This window comes from Nyctereutes procyonoides, unplaced genomic scaffold, assembly GCF_905146905.1.
Source record: "Nyctereutes procyonoides isolate TBG_1078 unplaced genomic scaffold, NYPRO_anot_genome, whole genome shotgun sequence".
In the NCBI taxonomy this organism is placed as follows: Eukaryota; Metazoa; Chordata; class Mammalia; order Carnivora; family Canidae; genus Nyctereutes; species Nyctereutes procyonoides.
The window spans coordinates 8,390,046-8,405,278 of record NW_026575036.1 but is presented as its reverse complement, the minus strand read 5'-3'; the positions used below and the strand labels follow the sequence as shown (position 1 = coordinate 8,405,278).

The following is a 15,233-nucleotide window of genomic DNA, read 5'->3' as shown; positions in this document are numbered from 1 at the left end:
CAATTTTAAAGAAATAAGGTCTGTAATGCACGTCTAGAACATAGGGAGTGTAGTTAAGAAGAATAAAAATGTAAGGAAGACTCTCTAAGGGATGAAGTCTAACCTTGGGATTCTGTGTTCCAGCCCCACTCACCTCATTCACCTGATTTTTTACTTCTGCCTTTCTCCCAATCCCAGGAGTTTTGTGCTCCATATGAAGTCACTTCCTCCTGTATCATGTTGTTTCACGTTTTTTTTTTTTGTTTGTTTGTTTTGTTTTTTGTTTTTTGCCTGTGTTTGTGCCACTCTAGCTCTCTGGAGTTCTTTTGCCCTCTTCATTCCACTGTTTCCTCTTGCCTTGAGCCTACTCGTAAGATCTATCTCAGCTATCAGCTCTATGTAGAATTGAATATACCATCATATGTGACCTTGCTACATGGATATATACTCCTTGGTTTGTATCTCAGCACCCTTATAACACTTGATTATAATTGTCTTCCCTTGTATGATTCTGAGTCTCTTCAGTGTAGAGACTATCTCTTATTCATGCTTAGCACCAAGCACAATATCTGACCTGTAACTGTTGCTCTAGCTCTGTTAAAAGAATAAACAAACACATAGCAAAACATCTGTGGAAGTAAACCAAGATATTATGTTCAGATGTGTGACTGAGTTTGGGGCCCCTTAGGTGGAAGTATCAAAGGTCAGTAGCTTGAATCATCGGAGGATAATCTCAACGCAGCATGAGCAGAATAGGATCATACCTATGAAAAATGAAACAGTGTCATTGTACTATGTAAAGAAGCTGTGTGCACAGGAAGATTATGGAACCTAAAAGCAAAATTTGTCATTGTTTATCCTGTCAGTCTAGTTGGGAAACACTGGATATAGAAAACATGGGCATTCTGATCATTGAAGGGATCAGATCTCTAGTTGAAGCAAGCATAGTTTACTAGTCCTTACTATGGTCTGAATGAAGCTCTCACTATATACTTTCTTCTGCCAGATTCTCATTGCTAAATTTCCTTTTTCAAGTATCTTAGATTAGAAAAAAGTTACCTTAAAAACAATAATATTCTGACCGGGCATAAATTAATGAATTGGCGTTCTGGTTTATATATTAGTATCATGGGTTTGTTTAGTATGAATACTTCTGCAAGTGAATGGCCTCCCTTATAGATGCTAAAAAATTAAGTGGATACTGAAATGGAAGGCACAGGCCTATACTAATATTGGCTACTTTGGTTATATTGTTTGACAATTCAAATGAAGTTTTAGGCAGAAAGATTATTTTGTTTTTTTCTTTTATATTTTTAAGTTTATCATTCTCCATTTCTCTTTTACGCCCAACAATCTAGCTTTAAAAAGGCAGAGAAATATTCCGCCTATACATATATTAGTTTACATTCTACACATACACAGACACAGATAGACAGACACACACACACACACGTGTGTGTATTTCATCCCTTACCACAAGAATCAAGAATGTTCATTCATTTTATGGCATGAATGAATGAATTTTATGGTCATGGAAATCTCATGACCAAAAGTAACATTTAAAATAAGGTCAAATCTAGGGATCCCTGGGTGGCGCAGTGGTTTAGCGTCTGCCTTTGGCCCAGGGTGCGATCCTGGAGACCCAGGATCAAATCCCACGTCAGGCTCCCGGTGCATGGAGCCCGCTTCTCCCTCTGCCTGTGTCTCTGCCTCTCTCTCTCTCTCTCTCTGTGACTATCATAAATAAATAAAAATTAAAAAAAATAATAATAAAATAAGGTCAAATCTAAAATAAATGCACTTATTCTTTCTCCTTAATTCTATCTAGAAGATATGATCAAAACTCTTATGTAATGATATCATTACAGTTGCTATATAAAATCCTTTATGCCACCCAGTCTGTGAAATGTATTATTCTTTTAATGTTATGGGTTGGGAAAAATTAAACATGAGGCATTACAGCTGAGTTTCACTACACATTAATTATTTTAATTGCCTATTTCTTAAATGAATATCTGATAAATCAATCTTGCAATTCTTCATGCTTCATGACATGCTTAACTCAATACAGACACTTAAGAATCATTATGCTGTGAGAGCTTTAATACAAATTTGAGATCATTATAATTAAAATCAGACTCTTACCTGATGCTCAATCCTAAGCCTTTTCATCTTTATTGAATTTTCTTTGGCCTGACTATACCTTGACTTTAATATTGTAACAGCAATAGGCAGAATATATAATCAAGCTAAGCATCTTCAATACGTTCAGAAAAAAAAAGTGTTTTGCCTCCAGCGCGCATCATAAAAACTGGTCTTAACTGACATTCTATATACATAGTTATCACCCCTTAAAATTCTTTAAAGACAGCAGTTCCCTCCTGGTCACTGCCATGAAGACAAAGAATGCCTTAATGACTCTATTGAGGTTATCATTAAAATAAAAGGAGATTTGCAGGCATAGGCTATAAATCACTATAAAACGGCCTGTGGGTAACCTTTGACACAACTCATTTGAAATAAACCTGGGATGGATTCATAGCCTTTGGTCAAGCCAGTAGGTGGGCTAAAGGTCTTTCCTATCCTCTCCTTCATTTTTTGCAATATAAGTTCCTCTCTAAATGACTGGACAGCATTTGGATATACGTAAATGGACATGTGCTTTATGTTGAAACAAAATAGGTATCAAATAATAGTGTTGAGGATGCTTATGCATTTACTTCAAATAGTTACTGTTTTATGATATATTTTAGATATATGAATACATTTGGAATTTATTTGTAGCTGCTTTGATAAAATATTTCATGATTTTGTATCATAAATATTTTGTAAGAGTTCAGACTAATATTACCCAAATTGAGCTCCGCATGGTCCCCATCATAATGGAGTATAACAATTTATTTGGAATGAAGAAGAAATGACAAGATTTCAATTGTTAGTCTGATTTCTCAGAGAAATTATTCCCTGTTGGCATTTAAATGGTAGAGGAAAGTTGCTTAGGCTTATACTCCAGTGACTTGGATTCAACTCCTAAGCTTACTAAAGTTATGACCATTGGCAAATTTTTAAATATCTCTAATGTCAGTTTCCTAATTTGTGAAGCAGGATTAATGGTATCTCACACCATCAATGACACTAAAATCTGACAAAATGTATAAGGACACTTTGTAACTAGTAAAGTTATTTAGATGTCAGGAAGTAAAGTGAATAATACTAGAAAATCAGCATTAAGATGAACAGATATAAAAGTATTCAAATTATTTTAAAAAGGTATTAACAGTCTACTAAACTTATCGGTATACTTTTATATGTTTTGTAATACTTAACCGACTCCTTCCAAACATTAATATAACAAATAGTATACAGGACTGTAAGCATTTATTTCTTCTTGAGAAACTAGTTCTCTTCATGACAAAATCAGCATTTCTTTTGGAATAAATAGAAGTTCTCAGGTAAAAGTTGCATAATTCCTGTATCCAATGAAACATATATTATGTCTTTTATTCTACTTATTCTCTAATAAGTTAACTATGAGAGAAGGAGAAAGGAAAAATACTTTATCATAATTGGAAGATAATTGTTTTTGATTAATATTTTGGGGAAGGGAAAGTGGTCTTTATATCTAGTAAAAATCTTCTAATCCCAAATAGCAAATTTTATAGGACCTAATGTTCAAAGAGCTCATGGCCTTGATACCATTCTGTATTTTCAGAAAAGGTGATGTGAGGGTCCATAGAAAGGAAAGTGGTCTTTATTTCTAGTAAAAATCTTCTAATCCCAAATAGCAAATTTTATGGGACCTAATGTTCAAAGAGCTCATGCCCTTGATACCATTTTGTATTTTCAGAAAAGGTGATGCGAGGATCCAAGGATATGGGAATTATAACTTTACAAAAGTTTTTAAAATGTTTAAAGTAAACATTTAAGATTTAAAATCCAAATCCCTCTTCTAGGCTAGTAAATCAATCACAGAGACCCTTGGTCTAAATAATACAGACTCAAAAAAGAATCCAGACTCTATGAAATACATTTTTTTCAAAAGAACTTCCTTCATGACACTCTTTTAGATTAATCACAGTGATATTTCTTCAAGTATTAAAATTTCAAAGCAACTTCCAAAGCCTTAAACAGTTTTATCATTCAGTATCTGTCTATTGCTTCACCAACTGGAATATAAATGCCTTCTTTCCAATAACTAGTACTGTTGGGAATAAAGCCTAAAAGATACTTTTGGGACAAATTAAAGAATAAACCTTCCACCTGAGGGGAAAAGAGTGAGATGGGGCAAATGGGACAAGTCTTCTAATTCTATACAGAAAGGAAAATCAACCAGGATTGCCCTTATTCTAAAGGGTGAGAATCAGTCTGGGCTAAAGCAAGTGGGAGTGAGAGAAGTAAGTTTTGCATTTAAATTTTATCTTTGCTTATCCTTGGACTTTTTACCCTTTGTCTTCAGTGACTGTCCCTCTTTCTCTGTCTGCAATGAATGGAGTAGAAAGAGTTGTAGTTTAGATGTAGCAACCTAGTAAAGTTTCAAGTTAAATTAATAGGCAGCCTATTGCTCAGGGGTGCCTGACAATGGCTCTGTGAACTGACATCTATAACAAGAAAGCAGTGCATCTTAGAGGTGTCAAACCTTCAACTCAGGGGAAAGCAAGAAGAAAAGGGAGCAAAACTCTGAAGACTAGGAAGAACTGTGAAATTCAAGTAGTGAGAAGAATTCATTTGAAGAGATTTAAACATAGAAGGATTTGTTACGGTAGTACATGTGTTCCTATCATTCATTAGACAAAGTGACAATTAAAACACTTTATGAGAAAATGGTAAAACACTTTATGAAAAAAAAAGAAAAGAAAAAATGATTGAGAATTTTTCATTGATTAATCCTAACTATCCATGTAATTAAGATTTAGTAGTTAATATTTAGTGTTTTTTCGATTCAAGGCCATATGTAGGTGATTAAAACATTTAATTTACTAATGCCTACCCTCAAGAAAGTTGTACTCAGTCTGTACTCAGATCATCCCTAAAAATTCCTTTAAAGAATAAAGCCTTCTTGGGACTCCTGGGTGGCTCAGAGGTTTATCGCCTACCTTCGGCCCAGGGTGTGATCCTGAAGTCCCAGGATTGAGTCCCACATCGGGCTCCCTGCATGGAGCCTGCTTCTCCCTCTGCCTGTGTCTCTGCCTCTCTCTCTCTTTCTCTGTGTGTGTGTGTTTCTCATGAATAAATAAATAAAAATCTTTAAAAAAAATCTTAAAAAATAAAGCCTTCTTAAACTATTTAAACTCTGATTATTTTGCAATCAACAATTGAAGAAGACAACTAATGCAATAAAATGAAATATAATGGTTTGTTAGTCAGTGATAATAGGGTTCTGCCTTAGTCTTCCCTAACTTGTAGCTTTGTGTCTCCTTCACCTTCAAATCCATTACACGATGTGTGCATGGACACATGCACTCATGCATACATGTGTCCATCCTTCTCCAAGGTTCTATGCCTTAGAAAACTTGACCCTTACTCAATCTCCCAAGTAGATACAACACACCAATTAACTGTCACAACTGTCATTTACCATTAAATAGTAATAGTGGGTCCACCAGACTATGAGGGATTTGTGCCCATTAGAACCTATATATGCGGGGATCCCTGGGTGGCACAGCGGTTTGGCGCCTGCCTTTGGCCCAGGACACGATCCTGGAGACCCGGGATCGAATCCCACGTCAGGCTTCCGGTGCATGGAGCCTGCTTCTCCCTCTGCCTGTGTCTCTGCCTCTCTCTCTCTCTCTCTCTGTGACTATCATAAATAAAAAAAAAAAAAAAGAACCTATATATGCATATATGTAGGCATTGGAAATGAGGTTTCTATTTAATTAAATGAGAATTAATATTAAATGACATATGCATGATAATACCTGCTCTTTTTTTTTGCCCTTTTTCTCCTAGGATGGCCTTCTAAAGCTGGTTTATCTGCTTATAGCCAGATGAAACTTTTCTTAGGATCTATAAAAACTTAAATCCCTAAAGAACCACAGATATTTTTGAAAAGAAGTTTCTTTAGCCCTCTAAGGATCTTCCGAAGTATTTGATTTTGTTTGTTTTCTTTCAAGATTCACTCATTCTTTTAATGTTTTTATGAGTTTTCTTTCCCCTGTGAATAATAGGCCTCCAAGTGGGATGGGGGGGTGGGCACAGAGAGTTTATACTCATTTGTATTGGAGTTGTTTATATTGTTCTGCTGTCCTTTTGATATTAATTCCTTTTGTAGATTCAGGCAGAGAGGTTGGTATGCTTATTTTGTACGTCCAAGTCCAAGTAAAGGTGTCGTCCACAAAATGCAGGGGGTAGTAGAATCTGATCAGCGTGGTTTCTATTTTCTTATAGTTTATTTTGTAACACTGTATTGCTCCGAGAGTTCCTGCTTTATTTTGTGTTTGTGTGAATCCATTCCATCATTTGATAATTTTTGTAGTCCTTGATTAATTTTTTTGACATATCTTCAAGTGAAATGAACAGGAAATTAAAATGACAAATGCTTTTCAGTTATGTATCTAAGAACTGATCAAATGGTGCCACGGAAACATTATGTTCTTTCTATACATGGAGTGACCAACTCTTTGATTTCTCTAAAGTATTTTTTATTTTTTATTTTTTTAAAGATTTATTTATTTATTTATTTATTTATTTATTTATTTATTTATTATAGACATAGAGAAAGAGAGAGAGGAGAGAGAGAGAGAGAGTGAGGCAGAGACACAGGAGGAGGTAAAGGCAGGCTCCATGCTGGGACCCCGACGCAGGACTCGATCCCGGGACTCCAGGATCACGCCCTGGGCCAAAGGCAGGCACCAAACTGCTAAGCCACCCAGGGATCCCCTCTAAAGTATTTTTAAAAGCTTTTGAATGTTTACATTTAGAGGCTAATAAGAAGAACTGGTATGATTATTAACATCAAGTCTTACTGCTTTATGCTTTCTTTTAGCCTCTTGGTAGAAGCACTATTAATCATTTTAAAAGATAATAGCAATCATCCAGATGTAATGAGCAACCAGAGGACAAAATAACCATTATTATTAGGAATTTGAAGTTGTCTAGGGACAAGAGGTTAAACAAAGTTGAATCTGAAACACCATACATTTTATACTGGCTCATGTTATAACTGTTCTCATCAAATATTATTCTTGACATTTGTATTCCTTCTCCATCTTTTCAAATGTACTCTGCATTTGAAAATTTTACTCTGCAGAATTTCTGTGAATGAATTTTCATTTAGTATCGTGAGCTAAAGTTCTTCTGACAGGACATTCTTCAAGTACATATACAGAAACTATATACGGTATATTTTTAGCACATTTTGAAAATGAAAAGTAAAGGTTAGATAGTTAATCTAAAATTAAAGTTTCAAAACTCAGTTAGAAATGTTAAAGAGAAGGGAGAAGAAATATTAAAAGAGACAGAAAGAAAAAGCAAAAAGGAATGATATCTAGTTCTGCAAAGTAAATGAGTAAAACTGAGGGAGATTCATGAAATGCATTCATATATCATGGTTAAAGAATGAGAAACAAGTATTTTTCCAGGCGTCAAAATGAAGTAATGGTAAAAAAAAAAATGCTTTGGAATCATGGAAGCACTTAACATGTGTTGGCTATACGTCTTCCTTAGGAGGATGGATTAGCTATCACTGCTTAACAAGATACTGCACAATTTAGTGACTTTAAACAATGAACACTTATCTCACACAATTTCCACAGGTCAGGAATCTGGGAGCAGCTTACCTGGATGGACCTGGGTAAGAGTCTCTCATGTGGCTGCAATTAAGTTGTCAGCTGTGGTTGCAGTCTTGTGAAAGCTTGATAGGTGGTGGTACATCCACTTCCAAAGTGTCTCACACACGTGCCTAACAAGTCATATCTTGGTGGTTGGCAAGAAGCCTTGGCTCCTTGCCAGGTGGAGCTCTCTATGGGCTGTTTGAGTCTGTTTGAGTATCCTCGTGCCATGGCAGGTGGCTCCCCCCTGGGGATGATTTTGTCCCCCAGGAAACATTTGGCAGCATCTGGAGACAGTTTTGGTTGCTGCAGCATGAGCAGAAGGGCTATAAGCATCTAGTGTAGAGCCAGGGATACAGCTAGACATCCTACGTGGGACAGTCATTCACAACAAAGAATTATTCAGCCAAAATGTCAATAGTTGCTGAGATGGAGAAACCGTACCCCAGAGCGATTGATCCAAGAAAGAGGAAGGTAGAAGCTACAACATCCTTTATGACCTAGCACTGGGAGTCAAATTGTCCTTTCCGCAGTAGTAGCCTATTGGTTATATAGCTTGGTCCTGTTTTTGTGGGAGGGGAATATGCCCCAGCATAAATGCCAGGAGGCAGAAATTATCAGGGGGCCACTGGAGGGCCAGCTACCCCAGAACTTTGTGTGTAGAAGGGATGGCATTTTTTGGCTTAGGCGTTATGAAGCAATTTTTATATTAAGAAATGGATGCGGGATCCCTGGGTGGTGCAGCAGTTTGGCTCCTGCCTTTGGCCCAGGGCGCGATCCTGGAGATCCGGGATCGAATCCCATGTCGGGCTCCCGGTGCATGGAGCCTGCTTCTCCCTCTGCCTATGTCTCTGCCTCTCTCTCTCTCTCTCTCTCTCTCTCTCTCTCTCTCTCTGTGACTATCATAAATAAATAAAAATTAAAAAAAAAAGTTTACATTAAAAAAAAAAAGAAATGGATGCTAAATATTACTAATATTCCACAAGCCAAGCCACGCACTTTATTCTTTTCTCTATTTGTGTTCAAATATATATGTGTGTTTGTTTGTGGATATAATTGACATTTTAGAGGCATTAAATCATCAAAAGCAAAAAAACAAGAGAAATACTTGACTCAAATGTTAACAGAAAAGGAACAGGGAGCATGTAAAACAACAAATTAGATGATGAAGACTATGTGAATACCTGTAAGTTAATTAAATGTAAAAACAATATGAAATTATCACTATGAAGCAAATATCCCCCAACTACACTACTAGTACTCTCTTTTAAAAGAAGTAGTATATGTGAAGCAAAAGTGTAAACTGGCAAAATAAGAAAGCTAAATGAGAAGCTACAATATATTACCCTCAGCTAAATAACTGAAGACTTGCATTTAAATGGCATTTAAGTCTAATAGCATTAACACAGCAAAAGCATACATACCTACCAAAGAATTCCTGGAGTTCTTCTGCCTGGTTAACAAGGCATCTTGCAATTTGTAAGACCAAAAGCAAGCATTCCTTCATGAAAAGGGCCACAGGACCATGTGGTCTTTAAGTTGATAGACTTGATTTTTAGGCATCAAGAACCTACTAATAAATTATGGAGTTGGAGTAGCCATACAAGTAGGATCCCTTATTCTTAAGGGGCTAAGAAAATAATTTAACATGTTTCGGTAGTTTTATCTGATATTACCTTGATTGCCTTTTGCACATAAATGCAAACCTTTTTCTGATCTAAGTTTATGAAGGAAAGATCAGGGATTTTGGATTCTCAAAAAGATTGTTTTGTTTTGTTTTATCTGTTTTGTTTTGTTTTTCTCTCTAGTAAGCCTCTAACTGAACTGTAGAAAGAACTGCCTTATATGGGCGGAAAAGGTGCAAAAGGGTTCCTGCAGTGAACAATAGGAATAGACAATGAATGCAAAGCCAAGCTAGGGAAGAGAGGTGCAGCCACAATGCCCATTATCCAATTCAACCTGTAGTGTAACTTCCCTACTTAATAGGATTATTTTATCAGAGAGGATAATAGCAACCAGCTGATTAATTTTGCAACATGCTTCATGAATGCTTTACTCTCCACCATATGTTATTTTTGCTACTTACTTCACATGAGTATTTGTGGTAAATACGGGGACAATCACAGATTTCAAATTGTGCAGAGGAAGTAGCCTGAAATTCCATATTTTTTTATTCAATAGTTGTATGCCTATTAAGGAATCAAATCATATTTATAAATGAAAGAATACATTAAATACACAGACTGTCCTCAAATAGTTTAGTTTAAATAAAACCCAATTCCACATGCATCTTCACTGCAGGCTTAAATATAAAGTAAATACATTCTTTGCTCCTTTATTACTGACCCCATAAAACCAAAGCCTCAAAGCCACAGGCCTAGATGTCAGGTGATTTGCATTTTTCTAAATGCCCAACATAAAAGAGCAAGTAATAAATAGTTGAAATTTTATTCAATAAAGAATGAATGAATGGATGGATGGATGATTGCATAAATTTATATGTTCTTGCCCATTGCCAGTATAATGCTTTAAATTTGTTATCCACCAAATAAATATTTGATTTTCAGTAACTACCTTAGGTAACTACTTAAAGAAAAATTATAATAATGAGAATGAGTAAAGATGTGAATAATTCTGGGGAATATAATTATCTGCTCATCCTTAGTGGCGCAACTTGCAGTTCAAGGACCTGCATGTAGATATATTTTCTGTTGTGAAGGACAAGGAAACAAACAGAAGGGAGTAGAATTCTTTAGGATACTGGTATTCCTGTTTTCTAGTACTCTATTAAGCTTCCTTAGCAAAAATAAAAAATAAATTTAAAAAAATTAAAAAGAAGAAAGACTTAGGAATGAGGGGAGAGAAATAAACCTCCAGGACTCTAGAGAATGATTTTTCTTTGATAAATTATCGATTTCTATGAGCCATTTGGTCTTCACACATTAAAAATTAAGACTATCATACAATTATGTTAGACTAACATGTTTTTCCTAGAATAAACTTATTATTTGAAAATCGTCTAAGTAAAATATATTTTAAATTTACATAGTTATTTTTTAAAGTTTTTTATAGTTTTTGTTACGTTTATGTGGAATAATTCTGCATTCCTGATTACAGTTGTATTTCTCCAGTGCATCTAAGGCTGTATGTTTATGTCAAGTAATTTTCTTTTTCCAAATTTATTATTTATCTCTGTGAGATATTTATTTTCAGTGGTTAAGACATAAATTCATTATACCTCCACAATATTTCTACAAGACATAAATTCATTACACCTCCACAATATTTCTACAATGAAGACAAGTTGACATTAGTTAGATGTTTGCTTTCAGACAAGTCGTAGTAGCTGTAAGTGGAACATGCCTGAACTTTATGTTTGTTTAGATTATACTTGTTTTGCATTCTATCCCAGATGAGTAAAATTAGACAATATTAGAAGTTATAATCATAAATAGGTTCCTAGAACTTATGTTTATATATATGAAATATTATTCTCTTATGCATTTTTGTATGAATTCTTGTATTTTCTGATATATAGGATGTGGACTCCTGGAATTTTAGCTCTTTAGCACTACCAAATGACCTTTTTGATGCGATGTAGTATAGAGAACAGAGAAGCACAAAAAAAGTCACCAAAGAAATCAACATTTGTACCTTAAATTTTAAGCTGGTATATCAATAGCGAATGCGTATGTTACTTCATTTTATTGCACATGTATTGACCTTTATGTGTGTTTTTTTCATATAAAGAATTACATATTTAAGTCTGAATTTCAGAAATTCCATTTCACCAATGTCTTTTTAAATTTAAGATTAAATTTGTTATATAACTAAAAAGAATATTGTATGATGAGTCTAACAACCTGGGTTTCTTTAGAACTTTGTTTTAGTTTCCTTTCTGAGATTATTAATTACTTCATAGAACTGAAGATTAAATAGATGATTTGAAATATTATAATGAATTCTATAAATGTAGGTAATAACCTTTCAGTTAAAACTTACTTACCTTAGCTTACACGTTTTCTTAAACATTTGCCTTATATTTATATTAGGCTAGCATATCCACTTTGGAACTATTTGACAGATACATAAGATTCTTCTTAACTCTCACTTTGTGTATAAATTAACTAATTATGAAATATGCTATTTTCAAAATTTTCAAATGGAAACATCATTTAATGATTGGACAAGTAATTAAAGAGAAATTGTTTTTTTTTTATCACTTTACAGTGTACTTCATAGAAATGCTATTTTTCCAATGCTTTCTTGACCTTGAAAATTACTTATATTCTTTTATAAAAAAATTATTTATTTACAATTTTAGAATGCATGCTTTATTTGTAAGAGTAGGGTTTAATCATGCTAAGCTTTCAAATTTCTCCTAAATAAGTTCTTGCAAATAAAAAATAAAGTAGAAAAACCTTCGGGAAAAAAACTTAACCTTTGGCATTTATTGTGCATATTCATAATTAGGAGAATGCAGGTCATAAATAAATACTCCACCTTCATTTTATAGTTAGGATTTTAAATTTTTCATCTAGTCAAATGAAAAATAATTAATAGAAAATGGGAAAACTACTGTAATTTTTGTATTCTTCATGAATAATAGGTATTTGGTATAGTAGCTCAGTAGTAAATTATTAGAAGAACCAAATTGTGAAATAATATCATATAATGGGTCAAAATTATTTGTATAGTTACCACTATAAGGATCAAGCATGTGGGTTCTTATTAATATACCATTAGCCAGGTCACACAATGAAAGAGAACGAAAGGGCAATTTTGAATGACATTTCTATCAACTTGGGAACTGTCAACCTCTATTATGTCCTTGGGGCTTTGCACTTTTTGGCTTTCAGACATCTGTGCTGCCTTGAATGGAGGAGAATATTAAGAGTTCCAGTGGGTCTCTTGCTCTAATAAATGCTTTGGGTAGTCATTTTTCAGTACGTGTATGTAATAGTTCTTAGTGCTTAAAGCTAAGCATATGACATTTCATATGCTTCAGATCCCATCAGCACCTACATCTGCATCATCTTCGTCAACACCATCATTCCCCCTACACATACACACTCACGCTCTATTTCCTTTGTGCTCATAAATCTCTTCTCTTGCAACTCTGGGAATATATTCCATCCTCTCTTTTTTTCTGCACAGTCAAGTGAAACAACCACCTTAATTTTTCCAAGTCTTCCCTCAAAACTTTTGCAAGAGTTGTGAATACTGCCCAAGGAAGTTTTCAGGCTATCATGACAAAAGGCAGTAGTTTCATACAGAAAGCAGTAAGCAGGTAAATTTGATAAAGGATAAAGTGTCTAGAGTATTTACAGCTGCATGGTAAACAGTCAGTAAAGCTCCTATCTGACAGGATATTTAAACTGAATTAACAGGAAGAAAATCTGGATCCTAATCTTTATTGGCCTACTGAATGTCAGTAGCATTTAGTTTATTATACATATGCATGTTTTCATTTATTGTTATTAGTGTACGTTATGCTTTGATAAAATCTTAAAGAATGAGATAATCATGTATTTTTTTAAAGACTTATGTTTTTTGAGAGAGAGAGAAAGAGAGTGTGCATGAGCAAGCACGAGCTGGGGTGGGGGGACAGAGGGAAAGGGAAAAGGAGAGAAACATGCTGACCAGAACCAGACTTGGGGCTTGATCTCAGGACCCATTAGATCATGACCTGAATCAAAATCAAGAGTAGGATGTTTAACTTACTGAGCCACCCAGGCGCCCCATCATGTGTTTTTTAATGTTACCTCCTTACATTGAGGAAGCTTTAAAAAAAAAAAGAATTTGAAGTTAAATATTTTTTTTAAAACTATCTTTATATGGTATATGGTGATGGCTCTCAAATATTAGTGTGCATTAGAATCATCTGGAATGCTTGTTAAAACAGGTTGCTAGAACCCACCTCCAAAGTTTCTAGAATAGAGAATTTGCTTTTCTAATAAGTTCCCAAATGGTGCTGATGGTACTGATCCAAGGATCACATTTGTACCCCTCTGTACTGCAGTATGGGCAGAAGGGGCACAATACTTTTGGGTTTCTGTCAACCATAACCTCATATATAAGGATTATAGCTCACCACCTCAACCAAATGTTCCAGATTGAAAGATCTATGAATAATTTTGCCCTTGCAGTTTTTACAATGCTAAAGTAAACTTTTCTTAATTATATAGTGAACCAGTCATGGAATTAGCTTACCTTCCTTTCTTCCAAGACTATGAATCCATATAAATTTGGTATGATGGTCATCAACTTACTACACATCTAATGTGATCTCAGATTGCTCTTTGAATTCTCATAGATTTTCAGATAGCTGTTCTTTTTTTCCTGAAACAGAAAACAGAATTTTAAAAAAATGTTAAAGAGTAATTTCTTCTAGTTTGTTTGTTCACAAGTTTGCTAGGTGCAGCCAACCATGGAATTTAATAATAAACCACTTTAAAAATATAAACTTTAAATAGATGTCATATTATGCCATTTTACCATTTTTATAAAGTGATTGATTTCAATGGTTTTTGGTATATATATATAAAATTTTGTACACATTAATATGTTTCCATTCCATCAAATCACACCATTTTTCCAAATTGTTCCACTTTCAGCAAGTTATCTTGCTACTACCAGTAGATAGTTTATGTTCTTAACTCACGAAGATAGAACAGTAACAAAGTGGAAAGTAAATTTTTATTCTACAATATTACTACATGTAAAATTGTAGGTATTGTAAGAAATAAAGTATAAACGTGATATTTCCATTTTAGAGCACAAAAGAGGAATAAATTTCTCAATTTGTGATGGAAAAAGTGATGTAATGTTAATATTATCTGATTCTTATAAATGTGGTAGAAATTTTGATGATAATTGTATACATAAATTTTTGGTATGATATCACACAAAGGCTAACATAGAAAGGTATAAAATAGAATAAAAACTACATAAACTTGACCTATTCAAATATTGAACAATTGGAACTCATCAGATGTTCTGAATTAACTACATAAATATCTTCATACCACAATGTATTGATTGTGGCATACATTGTAAGGAAAATCTGGAAAACAAATTTAGATTTAAAAATGTAACGCTAAGTGTTTAGAACAGTGTCGCATATAAATAGCACAAATTGGTATAATGTCAATTATGTTTATTTTCATTTTTAGATGAAATCCAAAACTGTTTCTGTGAAACCTAAGAGAAAAGATTATTTTCTAAGACAGAAAGTTTCCTTCTTTTTTTTTGTAATTAATTTGGAGAGCAGTTCTGATCAGAGGTACACACCAATTAACTCCTCCATCATGGATATTCCAGGTACTCTGTCTTAAGCACTAGGGTACAAAGGTGCTTGGGACTCAACCCCTGTTATTTTGAGGTTGAAAAAAAACTACCTACATCATAATTTTGCATGAATTATGTAATTGCCTCTCAGCATAAATGAATAGTACAAGGAGTAGCTTAAGAATATTTCTTATAGGT

At 34.2% G+C, this 15,233-nt stretch overlaps 1 protein-coding gene across 13 annotated transcripts in view; it reads left to right on the top strand.

The window, feature by feature from the left end:
- SOX5 (SRY-box transcription factor 5) overlaps nt 1-15,233 on the top strand; it is a 999,299-nt gene that overhangs the window by 941,953 nt on the left and 42,113 nt on the right. The window lies entirely within an intron of this gene.